At 41.7% G+C, this 13,903-nt stretch overlaps 1 protein-coding gene across 3 annotated transcripts in view; it reads left to right on the top strand.

Moving 5' to 3' along the window:
* The window catches only part of FRS2 (fibroblast growth factor receptor substrate 2), a 125,646-nt gene that overhangs the window by 59,493 nt on the left and 52,250 nt on the right, over window positions 1–13,903 (top strand). For all 3 annotated transcript variants that reach the window (XM_062203245.1, XM_062203246.1, XM_062203247.1), the window contains exons 2-3: window positions 9,260–9,355; window positions 10,628–10,670. The gene's annotated coding sequence lies outside the window, so the exon portion shown is untranslated. The remainder of the gene's footprint in view (window positions 1–9,259; window positions 9,356–10,627; window positions 10,671–13,903) is intronic.

Below are 13,903 nucleotides of genomic sequence, written 5' to 3'. Positions count from 1 at the left end.
TGCTTGAGACAGCTGTATTTCATGTATCCCTTGTGCCTTGTTGAGTGCTGGCCACTTTGCTTCCTGCCCAACTTCCTGTGCATGTGCACTCTTGGAGGCAGCAGGTGATGGCTCAGGCACTTGGGTCCCTGCCAACCATGTGGGAGACCTGGATGGAGTTCTTGGTTTCAGCCTGGCCCAGCTCTGGATGCTGCAAGCATTTTGGACTGAAGCAGCAGATAAAGGATCTTTCGCTGTCTCTGTATGTCTCGCTCTTTCAAATAAAATGAAAATAAATACAAATTAAAATATGTTACTTCTGGGCCGGTGCCGTGGCTTAACAGGCTAATCCTCCGCCTTGCGGCGCCGGCACACTAGGAAGGCAGTGGAGGATGGCCCAAGTGCTTGGGCCCTGCACCCGCATGGGAGACCAGGAAAAAGCACCTGTCTCCTGGCTTCGGATCAGCATGATGCGCCGGCCGCAGCGGCCATTGGAGGGTGAACCAACGGCAAAAAGGAAGACCTTTCTCTCTGTCTCTCTCTCTCACTATCCACTCTGCCTGTCAAAAAAATTTAAAAAAATTAAAAAAAAATATGTTACTTCTGCTCTGTCATAGGCAGTAATTACATCTAATAACCAAGTAAGTTTATAATTAGAAAATATTGCTATACAGTATTTTCGATGAATGACTATTTATTTTTACAGTTTTTAGTATTCAGTGAAAGAAATATACAGGAAACCGAGAGCTTTATTTAGGGGAGAAAGAAGTCTAGAAGCTAAGTTGGTTCCATTCCAGGCAGAGAGCAGGTCAGGAGCCACGTGGAGCAAGAGTGCAGTTAGGAGCAGCCATAGGTAACATAGTGCAGGCAGCAAAGCAGAGAGCAGTGACCAAAAAGCTGCCCGCCCAGAGGCTTGGAGCAACAAGGAAGGGGGCCCACCCTGCTCCAGGCCTATTATTTACTCTCAAAGGGGCATGGTTATGGACTCTGATTGGCAGGTGGGCATCCTGGTGAGATCTAGTAGGAGTATGAGATCCTGAAAGGGGGCAGGATGATGGCGTGGTCTCCAGCTTACAAATCTAATCAATTTGATCCTATCTGCCTGCCTATATCATTTCCCCCTCAAAGATTCAGACTTAATCTTAAGGGATGCTGAGGGGTGTAGAATCATCATAATCTTCTATAGCTGCTTCCTGCTTATTAGGGGCATAGGCTCTTCCTGTCCTGGGTCTGGAAGTCTCTGCCTATCTCATCTCACAAATTTGTTTTATGAGCTGGAGAATTTTCAGTCACCACCAATGACTGTGTCTCCTGTTTGGTCAGTATTCTCAGAAGTCGTTGAGTTCTGAAACATATAAGTTTGTCAATTAGCACAAGCAAAACTGGAACAAAACCAATTGCAAGTGGTGTGCCCCTTAAGATGGAAAGAACTCCCAAGATAGTGGGTGATGATAAGCTACCCTTATGTATATGGTAAAGCCATATAGCCTGAGTATAGCGAATTATAATAGGAGAACCCTGAAGGAGTTTTCTTGTCAATAATAGCTCCCAAAAAGAATCAAAAGAAGAGGCAGGTACAGCATGTCTGCCTTAAGGTGCAGCAGTCTTGATGTGAGGAAAGCAAAAGCTTTACTTATCTCTTTGCTCTTTGAAGAGATATTTAAATGTTTGATTGGCTTACAGGAATAATCAGGCATGTCTTTTGAGTTCACCTATGAAGGTTTAAGAGGTAGACATTTAATCCTAATTTTACCGCGGTAGTCGTGCTCAGTAGCACATGGTAAGATCCCTTCTATTTAAGCTGTAATTGATCTGAAGAGGATCTATGAGTGGCTTGCTCAGGAATTCCTAATGTTGGAGCTTCTGTTAAAAGTTCTTTAATTCCTTGGAACACCTTTTGTAGCTCCCTTGTCCAGCACAGTGCATCCATGTCAGGGCCTTCTAAAGCTTCATATAAAGGCTTGGAATCCAGATCCTGAAATCCATATTCCATAGAATCCAGCCATCAGGGATTCCCAGTGTTGGAGCTTCTGTTAAAAGCTCCTTAATTCTTTGGAACAACTTTTGTAGCTCCCCTGTCCAGCACAATGTGTCTGTATCAGGGCCTTTCAAAGCTTTATAAAAAAACTTGGAATCCAAATCCTGGAGTCCCTATTCCACAGAATTCTGCCATTTCCAGAAATGTCCTTAGTTGCTTTTTAGCCTGTGGTGCCTCTATCCATAGAATAGCTTCCTTTCTCTTGACTGAAAGAGCACACTTTCCTGGGGTTAGAATATATCCCAGGTAATCTACCTCTTGTTTAGAAACCAAAGCTTTTGTTTGGGAAATTCTGTATCCTCACTTTCCCAGATTTTGGGTTTAATGGGATGCAGAAAAAATTATCCCTCAGGCAAAGGTTTAGCACACAATAGGATGCATTGAAACAACTGTCTCATTAGTAGCCCTGAGGCCTTTAACCATTCTGTACTTTGTATTTGACTTTATGTTAAATACATGGATCCAAGAGTCAATGTTTGAGACACTTAATCAACTTTAAAGGAGCACCCAAGAATACAAGCAATGGAATTGGACACGTAGACATAACTAAACTTATGATACATAAGAATTTAATACACTAGAACAAAGAAAATCTCGGAACAAGTTTTACCATTAATTCTAATATTGTAACTCTTTGAGGATAGAGGTCCTGCATCGGAAGTTAGTACACAATGACTCCTGTTGTTAAATTAACAATTAACACTCATATATATGACGTCAGTGATCACCCAAGGCTCTTGACATGAGCTGCCTAGGCTATGAAAGCCTTTTGAGTCCATGAACTCTGTCAGTATTTAATCAGGGCATAAGCAAAGTGGAAGTTCTTTCCTCCCTTCAGAGAAAAATACAATTCTTTTTTGATGATCACTTCTTTCCAGTGGGGTCTTACCGTGGTCCTCCATGAAGGGACAGTTTTCATGCCAGAAATGCTCTTGTGGGCTTTTCAGCCAGACCAGAATGCCTTTAGGGCTGCCTCTGAGGTCAGAGTGCTACTTAAAGTAATTGCCATTCTATGAGTCTACTGTATGGATTGCTTCTGTGTTGGAGCATTTAGTCTTCTTTAATCCTATCCATCATTATTAACAGACACTTGGCCCCATCTATATGATCACTCTAACACTTAATCCTATCTATATGATTATTTTAACAATTAAGATGATACTTTTCTAGTGACACTTTAAAAATCAGATTCTGTTGTATATGAAAAACTAAAGCCTACCTTGATAGTGTTGAAGTTAAGCTGTTTCACATGACTTTTTTAGAAAAAAAATTAGGAATTAGAACTCTATTTTTTTGTAAATTTTAAAAACTTGAATACTTTAACATCTATATCTATATAGAGATGAGAGAGAAAAATATTTAAGTATTCAGAAAAGTACAGAAAGTATTTTGGTAAACACTTATATCCCCACTCTTAAATCTCAGCATTTCTTCCCTGACTTCTCTGAGTGTATGAAATAGCAATCAGTCATTTAGAAGCGTTTCAGGCCACTCACTATGAATGGAAACCAATTATTCTGCTGTGCTATGTGTAACTTACTCTTAATTCCCTAAGATCTAATGGCAGCATGTTCTTTGGATCCATACCTTAATAATAGAGATTTCTTCTTAATAGTAAATAATAGAGATTTCTTCTTAATGGTAAATAAATAGTAAAACAACTTTAGAAGATTGGAGCAAATTTCTTTAACTTTTGTTTATGTGTTTGAAAGGCAGAGAGGCAGAAACTTAACAGCTGCAGCTAGGCCAGTCCAAAGCCAGAAGCCAGGAACTCAGTCCATGTTGTCTGTATGTATCCCTATGGTAGGGACTCTAGTGTTTGAGCCATCACCAGCTGCTTCCCAGGGTGCATAGCAGTAGAAAGCAGTAATCAGGAGCAGAGTGGGGCCTCAGAACCAGGTACTTGGCTGATATGGGATGTGAGCATCCAAAATGGCATATTAATGGCTGTACCAAACACCTGTCCCCTTTCTATCGTTATCTTTTTAAAAGATTTATTTATTTATTTATTTATTTGGAAGGTAGAGAGACAGAGACAGTCTCCTGTCAGCTGGCTCACTCCCCAAAGGACCATAGCAGCTGAGGCTGAGTAAGACAGGTTAAGGCAGGTGAGCTGGGAACTCAGTCTGGGTATCCCACATGGGTGGTAGGGAATCTACTACTTGAGCCATTGCCAGCTGCCTTCCAGGATGCATATTAGCACGAAGCTGGAATCAGGAGCGGAGTTGGGACTCAAACCCAGGCCTTCCAATATGGAATGTGGGCACCCACAAGAGTGGCATCTTAACTGCAAGGCCAAATATCTACCTTGAGCACATTTCTTTTCTTTTTTTTCTTTTTTCTTTTTTTTTTTTTCTTTTTTTCTTTTTCTTTTTTTTTTTTTTTTTTTTGACAGGCAGAGTGGACAGTGAGAGAGAGAGAGACAGAGAGAAAGGTCTTCCTTTTTGCCGTTGGTTCACCCTCCAATGGCCGCTGCGGCCGGCGGATTGCGCTGATCCGATGGCAGGAGCCAGGTGCTTCTCCTGGTCTCCCATGCAGGTGCAGGGCCCAAGCACTTGGGCCATCCTCCGCTGGACTCTATGGCCACAGCAGAGAGCTGGTCTGGAAGAGGGGCAACCGGGATAGAATCCAGCGCCCCGACCGGGATTAGAACCCTGTGTGCCGGCGCCCCAGGTGGAGGATTAGCCTATTGAGCCGTGGCGCCAGCCCTTGAGCACATTTCTTATGTGCATAGCCCGGACTTACATATTGCCACTGTGGGGCAGATGTGAAATTTTTTACTATCAATTTTATTCCTGGTTACTAGAGTGTAGCAGTGAAAAAAACAGATCTTTGAACCCTGGAGCCGTCTGATTTGGCCATGTACTTAACCACTAATGTTTTATTAATACTTTTCCGTTGAGATGTTCTGAGAATTAAGTGAACTAATGTTGGGCAGGCATGGTTCAGCTTGGGACATCCTCATCCCATATTAGAATCCCTGGATTCTAGTTCAGCTCCATTTCTGATCTTGGTAATGCACACACTGAGGGGGAGAAGATGGCCTAAGTACTTAGGCTTCTACCACCCACATGGGAAACCTGGAAGGAATTTCAGGCTCCTGACTTGAGCCTGGCACAGACCTGGCTAATGATGGCTTTTGGATGGTAAATCAGTAGATGGTTTGTGTCTGTTTCTCTCTCTCTCTCTCTCTCTCTCTCTCTCTCTCTCTCTCTCTCTCTCTCTTTCTTTTTCTCCTTTCTCTTTCTCTCTCACTATTGAGGGCTTTTGGAGGGTGAACCAGCAGATAATTTGTGTCTGTTTCTCACTCGCTCTCTCTCACACACACAAGTATGTATATACACACATTTTCTGTCTCTCTGCCTTTCAAAAAAAATATTAAAAGAAAATTGGGGCCATTGCTATGGCACAGTAGGTCAATCTCTGCCTGTGGGACTGGCATCTGATATGGGTGCCAATTCTAGTCCCAGCTGCTCCTCTTGCAATCCAGCTCTCTGCTGTGGTCTGGGAAAGCAATAGAAGATGGCCTAAGTGCTTGGGCCCCTGCACCTGCCTGGGAGATCTGGAAGAAGCTCCTGGCTTTGGATTGGCACAGCTCCAGCTGTTGCAGCCATTTGGGGAATGAACCAATGGATTGAAGACCTTTCTCTCTGTCTCTCCTCCTCTTTGTCTGTAACTTTACCTCTCAAATAAATAAAATTTAGAGAAAAAGAAGAAAAAATGAGCTATGTCAGTATCTGGCACATAGACGTTTCTCAACAAAGGTGATTTCATGTAGTTGGACTTTCTGAAGTCTATAGTTTCTAGATGACAGGGGAACATTGCTGTATAAAAATATTCAAGGGTTCTCTGTGTTCTCAAACAAAGCAGATTTTTAACATTAAATTTCATCATCCAACTCTTGGAACTCCTGCTGATTGTTTTCATTGTACTCCTGGTTTATTTTTATACCTAAGGCTTGGTAGGCACATAACAAGTGCTTTGTGAACCTTAAACTAAGTGAAAAGATTGTTCAGATGAAAGTTATGTGGATAAATTAGTTTTGGGGCAATTCTAGAGAACTCTTGCCAGAACTGGTATCTTTGTTTCGGTCTTCAGGGACTATTAAATGTAATCATTGAGTCATACTTGCTGTTTTCTCTGTCCCCTGGCTATCTCTTAAGATTCTGAAGTTTGCCAGCCACAGGATGCTTAAAAGGCAAAGTAGGCCTCTTAGCCCAGGGGGAGTTTGTTTATTTAAAGAAAAGAATAATTAAGTTCAAACATCCCTATCATGTCATAGCTAGCTAGTGTAGTCATGTTAAGAGTTAGTAAATTCTTTTGATTCTTTCTGGTGGCCATGATACCTCAAGGTAACAGAAAATTGGAGGTAAACTTTCCCTGTGATTACTTGGAACTTTATGATGTAATCCCAGACAGAAATCCCTAAGGACATGGGAGAAAAGGACTGTCATATCTTGCTAGTTGTTTCTTTTGTTTTCAAGATTTATTTATTTATTCGAAAGAGAGCAGGAGACAGAGAGAGAGAGAGAGAGAGAGAGAGACAGATCTTTCATCCACTGCTTCACTTCTCAGATGGCCACACTGGCCAGGGCTGTGCCAGGCTGAACCCAGGAGCTTCTTCCAGGTATCCCACATAGGTATAGGGACCCAAGTACTCGAACCATCTTTCACTGTTTTTCCCAGGCTGTTAGCAGGGAGCTGAATCAAAAGTGGAGCAGCCTTGGCCGGCGCCGTGGCTTAACAGGCTAATCCTCCACCTTGTGGTGCCGGCACACCGGGTTCTGGTCCCGGTTGGGGCGCCGGATTCTATCCCGGTTGCCCCTCTTCCAGACCAGCTCTCTGCTATGGCCCGGGAAGGCAGTGGAGGATGGCCCAAGTCCTTGGGCCCTGCACCTGCATGGGAGACCAGGAGAAGCACCTGGCTCCTGCCATCGGATCAGCGCAATCCGCCGGCCGCAGCGGCCATTGGAGGGTGAACCAACGGCAAAAAGGAAGACCCTTCTCTCTGTCTCTCTCTCTCACTATCCACTCTGCCTGTCAAAAAAAAAAAAAAAAAAAAGAAAAGAAAAGAAAAGTGGAGCAGCCGAGACTTCAAACAGCACCCATTTGGGATGCCAGCACTGCAGGCGACAGCTTTACCTGCTACACCACAGCACCAGCCCTATAGTTGTTGCTTCTAAATGAGCCTCTTTCTTTTACCATTCTTTTTAGAGTTATGATACAGATGATTTAAAAACAAAACAATAGGGGCTGGTTTTTGTGGCACAATGCATTAAGCTACCACTTGCACTGTCAGAGTGCAGGGTCAAGTCCTAGCTGTTCCACTTCTGATCCAGCTCCTTGCTAATGTGCCTGGGAGAACAGAATTAACAATTCTGTAACTGGAAATGTGAATTGGAATATTAGTGAGGACTCATGATCTGTTTACTGTGATAAATACCTAGTCCTCATTCTGTGCCCTGAAAAGGCCTTGAAGCAATTTTGACCTAGTCACACAGTATACTCCTAGTCTAGTTTATGGTATCTAAATACTATTTCCCACTTTATAAGAAAGGTACCCCCTGAGTAATCAAACAGTCAATAAGTGAGAGTTCTTCTTTATAGGGTTCTTAACATTAAGCCTAGAAGGAATGACAGGATTAGAAAAATCAACATTTTAAAGCCCTTGATGAAATAATGGATCTAAAAACGGTCAGTGATTCCAAAGCAATTAGGTAAAGGGAAACAACCGGTGGATCAGGCTGGCAAAACTAGAACACAGCAGTTCATCTTAATGTCGTTAAAAATGGGGAAAGTAGACATGTGCAGAAACGTTCACCACTACCTAGGAAGCATTTGAAAGATGCCCCTCATATTACCGCTTCCACCACTTACCACCATGGTCCAAGCCCACTTACTTCACATCTGCGTTATCATAATTGTCCCCTGGTCTGATCTTTCAGCCTCTCTCTTGCTTACCTCAACAGTCAGTCAGATTAGCCATTTCCAAAAGAAAGTCAGATCACATCATTCTGTGGATCAGAATTCCAATGGAGCTCATCTCATTAGTTTAAAGCCAAAACTGCAACAAAAAGAGCCTTGATCTGTTATCTCTCTTCCTCCTCTCTCTCACCTGATCTCCTATCACTGTCTCTTCCTTTGCTCTTTCCACTCAGTGATCGCTTTTCTTTCCTCAAGCATACTCTCAATTTATGGCCTCAGAACTTGTTTTTCCATCTGCTTGGATCACCCGAACTGTTTGTGGCTTATTCCTCCTCCTTTTCCTTTAGAAGTTGGTTTTTACAAGTCATCAAAGAGATCTGCCCTGGTACCCTGGGCAACCCCAACATAGCTACCTTGGGCTTTCCTTATCTGGAATAGCCTATGCAAGGGAAAATGAGTTGTAAATTCTATAGATGTTAATCTCCAAACACTTCATTTATTATTCAGATCTCTGTGTCTAAACATCTGTAGTTATGTTATCCTCTTTAAAGACTATTATATTCCCAACTTGAAAGAATGAAGATATCTCTACCATGACATTTTTTTATTGTTTTACTTTGAAAGATTTATTATTTAACTGACATACAGTGTGAGAGAGAGAGGGAAAGACAAAGAAAGAAAGAAATCTTGTATTCACTGATTCACTCCCCAAATGGCCGCAATGACTAGGACTGGACCAGGCCGAAGCCAGGAGCCAGGAACTCCATCCTGGTCTCCCACATGGATGGTGGGGACCCAAGTACTTCAGTCATCTTTTGCTGCCTTCTTATGCTGGTGTGTAAATAAGGAGCTGGATTGCAAGCAGCATAGCTGGGACTCAGTTGCTTCAAAGATATCAATAAAACTGACAAAAATCCTCATTGGTATTTAAATTCTAGGTGTAAGAGGGGAAGTAGATAATGAATATAATAAATAGTTAATTTATTATGTTCAAAATATTCAGTCTTTGGGCTCCATCAAGGCCCACCTTTTTTTTTTTTTTTTTTCCCTTCCTTTTTCCAGTCTATAAAAGACACTCAAGGATTAGAAGGCCTGAGTGGCTGAGAGGCATTCAGGATCGAAGAGTTCTGGTTCTGAGACAGTAGCCTATTTCCTATTCCTCCTGCCTTACTCTCAATTGTGTTAATACTGTTTGTAATAAAAATTGGCTCAAGTAACTGTGGTTACCATAATTTATTTAATTATCCTTGAAGAGTTTATGATTTTTGTCAGGATGTTCAGAAAATGGCGTTCTTAGTAACTGCACCTTTATTTCAGAAATGACCACTACGAAGTAGACACCCAGATGCAAAAGTGATGAAGCAGCCCATTTGTCACAAAGTAAGATGCAGCAGTGGCTTTTCAACCAGATTAGTAAGTATGGACAATTTTTTTTAAATTTTACAGTTATTTTATCTATTTTGAAAAATATTTAATAGTATGGTGTATACTTTAAAGTTATCACCTTAATTTTTGTTTTCATTTTGTATTACAAATTTTAGCACGTTCTCTTTCTACACAATGTGTGTGTTCTATACCTTTTAAAAATCATAAAGGTAATAATATGGAATCACAGCTTTAGAAAACAAAATGTATGGGAAAGACTCATTGTAATGTCACTATCCAAATATAGCTACTCTTATAATGTTTGGATAATTGTTTTTCCTTGCAGCCTTTGCTTCACATATTTTATAAAACTTAATTTTGATTGTGGTGCTAGAAAAAACATGTTTCTTGCACATCTTTAAAAATTAAATTTATTTCAGATGTCTTGGAATTAAAACTGTACCCTTCTGTGTGGGGTTTCTTATTGAGGTGATGTAAATATTCTGGAATTAGATGGTGGTGATGGTTACAAAACTTTGTGAAAATGTTAAAAACCACTGTTTAAAGGAATACATTTTATAGTACCTAGGAAAAAAAAAGTTTCCTTCAGAAATACCCAGTCTTGGCGAGAGTAACACCTAATTGAACTATAAATGTTTTACATTATGAAAATGTGCCACATATCATTACAAATATATACCTAGCAAAAATGACTTGATATTCACTTAATAGAATAGATATTTTTGTAATTTTTTAGAAAAAGATTTTATTTATTTGAAAGACAGAGTTACAGAGAGAGGTAGAGACAGAGAAAGAGGTCTTCCACCCACTGGTTCACTTCCCAAATGGCTGCAACTGCCAGAGCTGAACCGATCAGAAGCAAGGAGCTTCTTCTGAATCTCCCATATGGGTGCAGGGGCCCAAGGACTTAAGCCATCCTCCGCTGTTTTCCCAGGCCATAGCAGAGAGCTGGGTCAGAAGAGGAGCAGCCAGGACTTGAACCGGCACCAATATGGGATGCTGGCGCTGCAGGCTGAGGCTTTAACCCACTGTGCCACAGCCCTGGCCCTGCTATTTTTATAATTTTAAAATTATAAAAATAATAATATAATATAAATATATAAAAATAATAATATAATACATTTTATAAACATTTTTATTTCAAAAGTACTTTTACTATTGGAGACTTGCTATCTCATAGGCTTTGGTGATATCAAGTGTCATAATATTCTGAATGTACTATGTTAGCATCTTGTAACTTCATTTTCAAGAAACTGTTTTGAAACTAACATTTCAACTTTTCTACTTGAATTTTTTTAGGAGCAAAATTGTATCTGTTTTTCTCAGAAGAGAACACCACAAGGTAAGAACTTGTTAATGTCATAGTAAAACAAATGTAGTTGAATACAGACTTAATTGCTCTTAATTTCTTAAATGCTTTACCTGGTATTTATTTCGTATCTTTTCTTGATTATTAGAAGATTTTTACAAATTAGCCTCTTTTTTTTACTGCCTCAGAGTTTGCTGGTAAGACACAGATCATTTTGTTTGAAGTTAGAGTTAAAAAGCTGTGATAGAAGAAGCCATTTTTGAAATTCAAATACTGCTTATTCCTAGCAGCCTTAAGAATGAGTTTATCCCTCTAAGGAAAAAGTTTATTTTCTTTGACTGGAGGCTCAGTCATCTTTTACTTAGGGAAATTACCAAATGACTTTGGTAGAAATTCTCTTAGGGGCTGTAAATTAAAGAAGATTGTTTAGCTATGTTCTGTCCTGTGGACATTGTATAACTCCTATGTGTACTTCAGTAAATGGGATGTTTCCTACTAAGTAGGTAGGAAAAGGTTTAAGTAAATTCTGGGTTTTTTTTTGTTTGTTTGTTTGTTTGTTTTTTTTTTTTTGACAGGCAGAGTGGACAGTGAGAGAGAGAGACAGAGAGAAAGGTCTTCCTTTTGCCGTTGGTTCACCCTCCAATGGCCGCCGCGGTAGGCGCGCTGCGGCCAGCGCACCGCGCTGATCCGATGGCAGGAGCCAGGTGCTTCTCCTGGTCTCCCATGGGGTGCAGGGCCCAAGCACTTGGGCCATCCTCCACTGCACTCCCTGGCCACAGCAGAGAGCTGGCCTGGAAGAGGGGCAACCGGGACAGGATCGGTGCCCCGACCGGGACTAGAACCCGGTGTGCCGGCGCCGCAAGGCGGAGGATTAGCCTATTGAGCCGCGGCGCCGGCCAGGTTTAAGTAAATTCTAATATGAATACATTTAACTTAACACTTTTTCAGTAGATTTTTAATAGTCATTAATTTCTGTTACTTTTTAAAAATATTTATTTATTTGAAAGTCAGAGTTAGGAGAGACAGAGACAGAAAGAATGGGCCTGCATCCATCGGTTCACTCCCCAAGTGGCTGGAACAGCCTGAGCTGTGGTGGTCTGAAGTCAGGAGCCAGGAGCTGACCCCAGCTCTCCCACATAGGTGTAGGAGCCCAAGTACCTGAGTCATCCTCTGATGCTTTCCCAGGTGTACCAGCAGGGAGCTGGATTGGGATGCCAGTGCCACAGGTGGTGGCTTTACCCACTGTGCCACATGGCCTGCCCCAATTTCTGTTATTATTTTCTTTAGACTTCTGGAGTATGAAATGTTCAAGCGTGTAGATACAAAATCTCCTACGTGGGCATTTTGTGTAGTAGTTAACATGCCTGTATCCTACATTAGAATACCTAGGTTCAGTTCAAAGCTCTGGGTCCTGACTCCGAGACTCCCCCCTCCTGCTGGAAGATAGTAATTGAATTCCTGCCCATGTAGGAGACCTAGATTGAGTTTCCAGCCCCCCACTTTTGCCTGCCTCACCCCCAGCTATAGTGGATATGTGGAGAATGAACCAGTGAATGGGAGCTCTCTGTTTCTTTGTCTCTGAAATTAAAATAAAAGAAGATCTCCTTATTGATTTGTTTACTTTATTAAGGCAAAAACTTGAAAGCAGTTACTTGTCAGCCTTAAGTTATTTTGGGGGCCTGGCATTGTGTCATAGGGTGTAAAGCCAACACCTGTGACACCAGCGTCCCATATGGATGCTGGTTTATATCCCAGCTGTTCCACTTCTGATCCTGTTCCCTGCTAATGTGCCTGGGAAAACACTGGAGGATGGCCCAAGTGCTTGGGCTCTGCCACCCACATGGAAGACCTGGAAGAAGCTCCTGGCTTCAGCCTGGCTCAGCTGTGGTCCTTGGGGCCATCTGGGGAGTGAACCAGCAAATGGAAGATTGCTGTCACTTTTTCTCTCCCTGTGTCTCTCTAACTCTTCCTAAATAAATAAATCTTTTGTTAAAAAATTATTTGGGCTAAATTTTCTCGATTTTTTTGGGATAGGTCTTAGTGATCACTTTAGGTTAATTCAGTTTGTCAACTGAAAATGCTTTTAAGGTAAATTATTCAGATTAGTAATTTTTTATTGCCCTTTTTCAGTTATAAGATCACTTAGGAAAAGGGCAATTTCTGGCTCATTTCTTTTTTTATTTAAGAAATGTTTAATTATCTGAAAAGCAGGGAGAGATAGTCAGGAAGGCAGAGAGAATTCCCATCTGCTGAGACAGGCTGGGCCAGGCTGAACTAGGAGCCAGGAACTCCATCCCAATCTCCAAAGTGGGTGGCAAGGACCTAAGTACTTGAGCTGTCATCCATGATTTCCCCGGATGTGCACTAGCCAGAAGCTTGTTCTGAAGCATACAGTCAGGGCTTGCTGTGATATGAGATGCCCACCTTGCAAGCCGCGCCTTAACCTACTGCACCATAACACTGGCCTCTATTATTTTTCTTTCTCGAAGCAGAGTCATATTCTACAAATCCCCATTGCTGAAGCTAACATAGAGTGAAAACTGAATAATTATAGATCAAATGCAGGGTTCTAACCTCGGGGTGTGGAAACACCGTTTCCTGTGTAATGACACAGTACCAGGACAAGCCACTTCTCTTTGATCCCTTAGCCAGAATTTGAGAGGGAGCTCCAAGCCCTAGCTGATGGTATTCCCTGCAGTAGTGAAGAGGAGTGAGGGAGAGACTGATGAGAGGATGTGATCACCCCTGACGTGAAGCAGATGATAGTGATAACAGAGCTCAGGTTTGGGAAAGGCCGTTGTTGGTGGAAGAATCTAAAGTACCTTGTTAGGAGCGATTTCTTAATATAGAAGAATCTTAAGGGCACTTAGTTCTGTGGGCTAGGAGGAAATGTGAAAGTGCTTCAGCAATGGAATAGAAAAGGAGAAGTGTCTTTAGACTAACGTATAAAGAACAGAAGTTGGTTTCTCACAGTTCAGGAGACTGGGTGGGAAGTCCAAAATCAGGTGCTGGCAGGTTCTGTTTTCTGTGGGGGGTTACATCTTCTGTAGGGGAGGAGTGAACGCCATATCCTCATGGTGAAAGTGGGGAGGGCTGCGTGAAACCCCTTTAATGAGATCTTTCACCCCATTTATGAGAGAGGAGCCCTCATGGCCAAAATATACCTTAAGGCCCCATCTCTTAATACCATCACATCGGCCACTAAGTTTTAGTAACTGAATTTTGAAGGGCATATTCAGAGCACATCAGGAAGAAGGGAATTCACA

The sequence above is a fragment of the Lepus europaeus genome, chromosome 10, assembly GCF_033115175.1.
Source record: "Lepus europaeus isolate LE1 chromosome 10, mLepTim1.pri, whole genome shotgun sequence".
In the NCBI taxonomy this organism is placed as follows: domain Eukaryota; kingdom Metazoa; phylum Chordata; class Mammalia; order Lagomorpha; family Leporidae; genus Lepus; species Lepus europaeus.
This window is presented reverse-complemented; position numbering and strand designations above follow the sequence as displayed.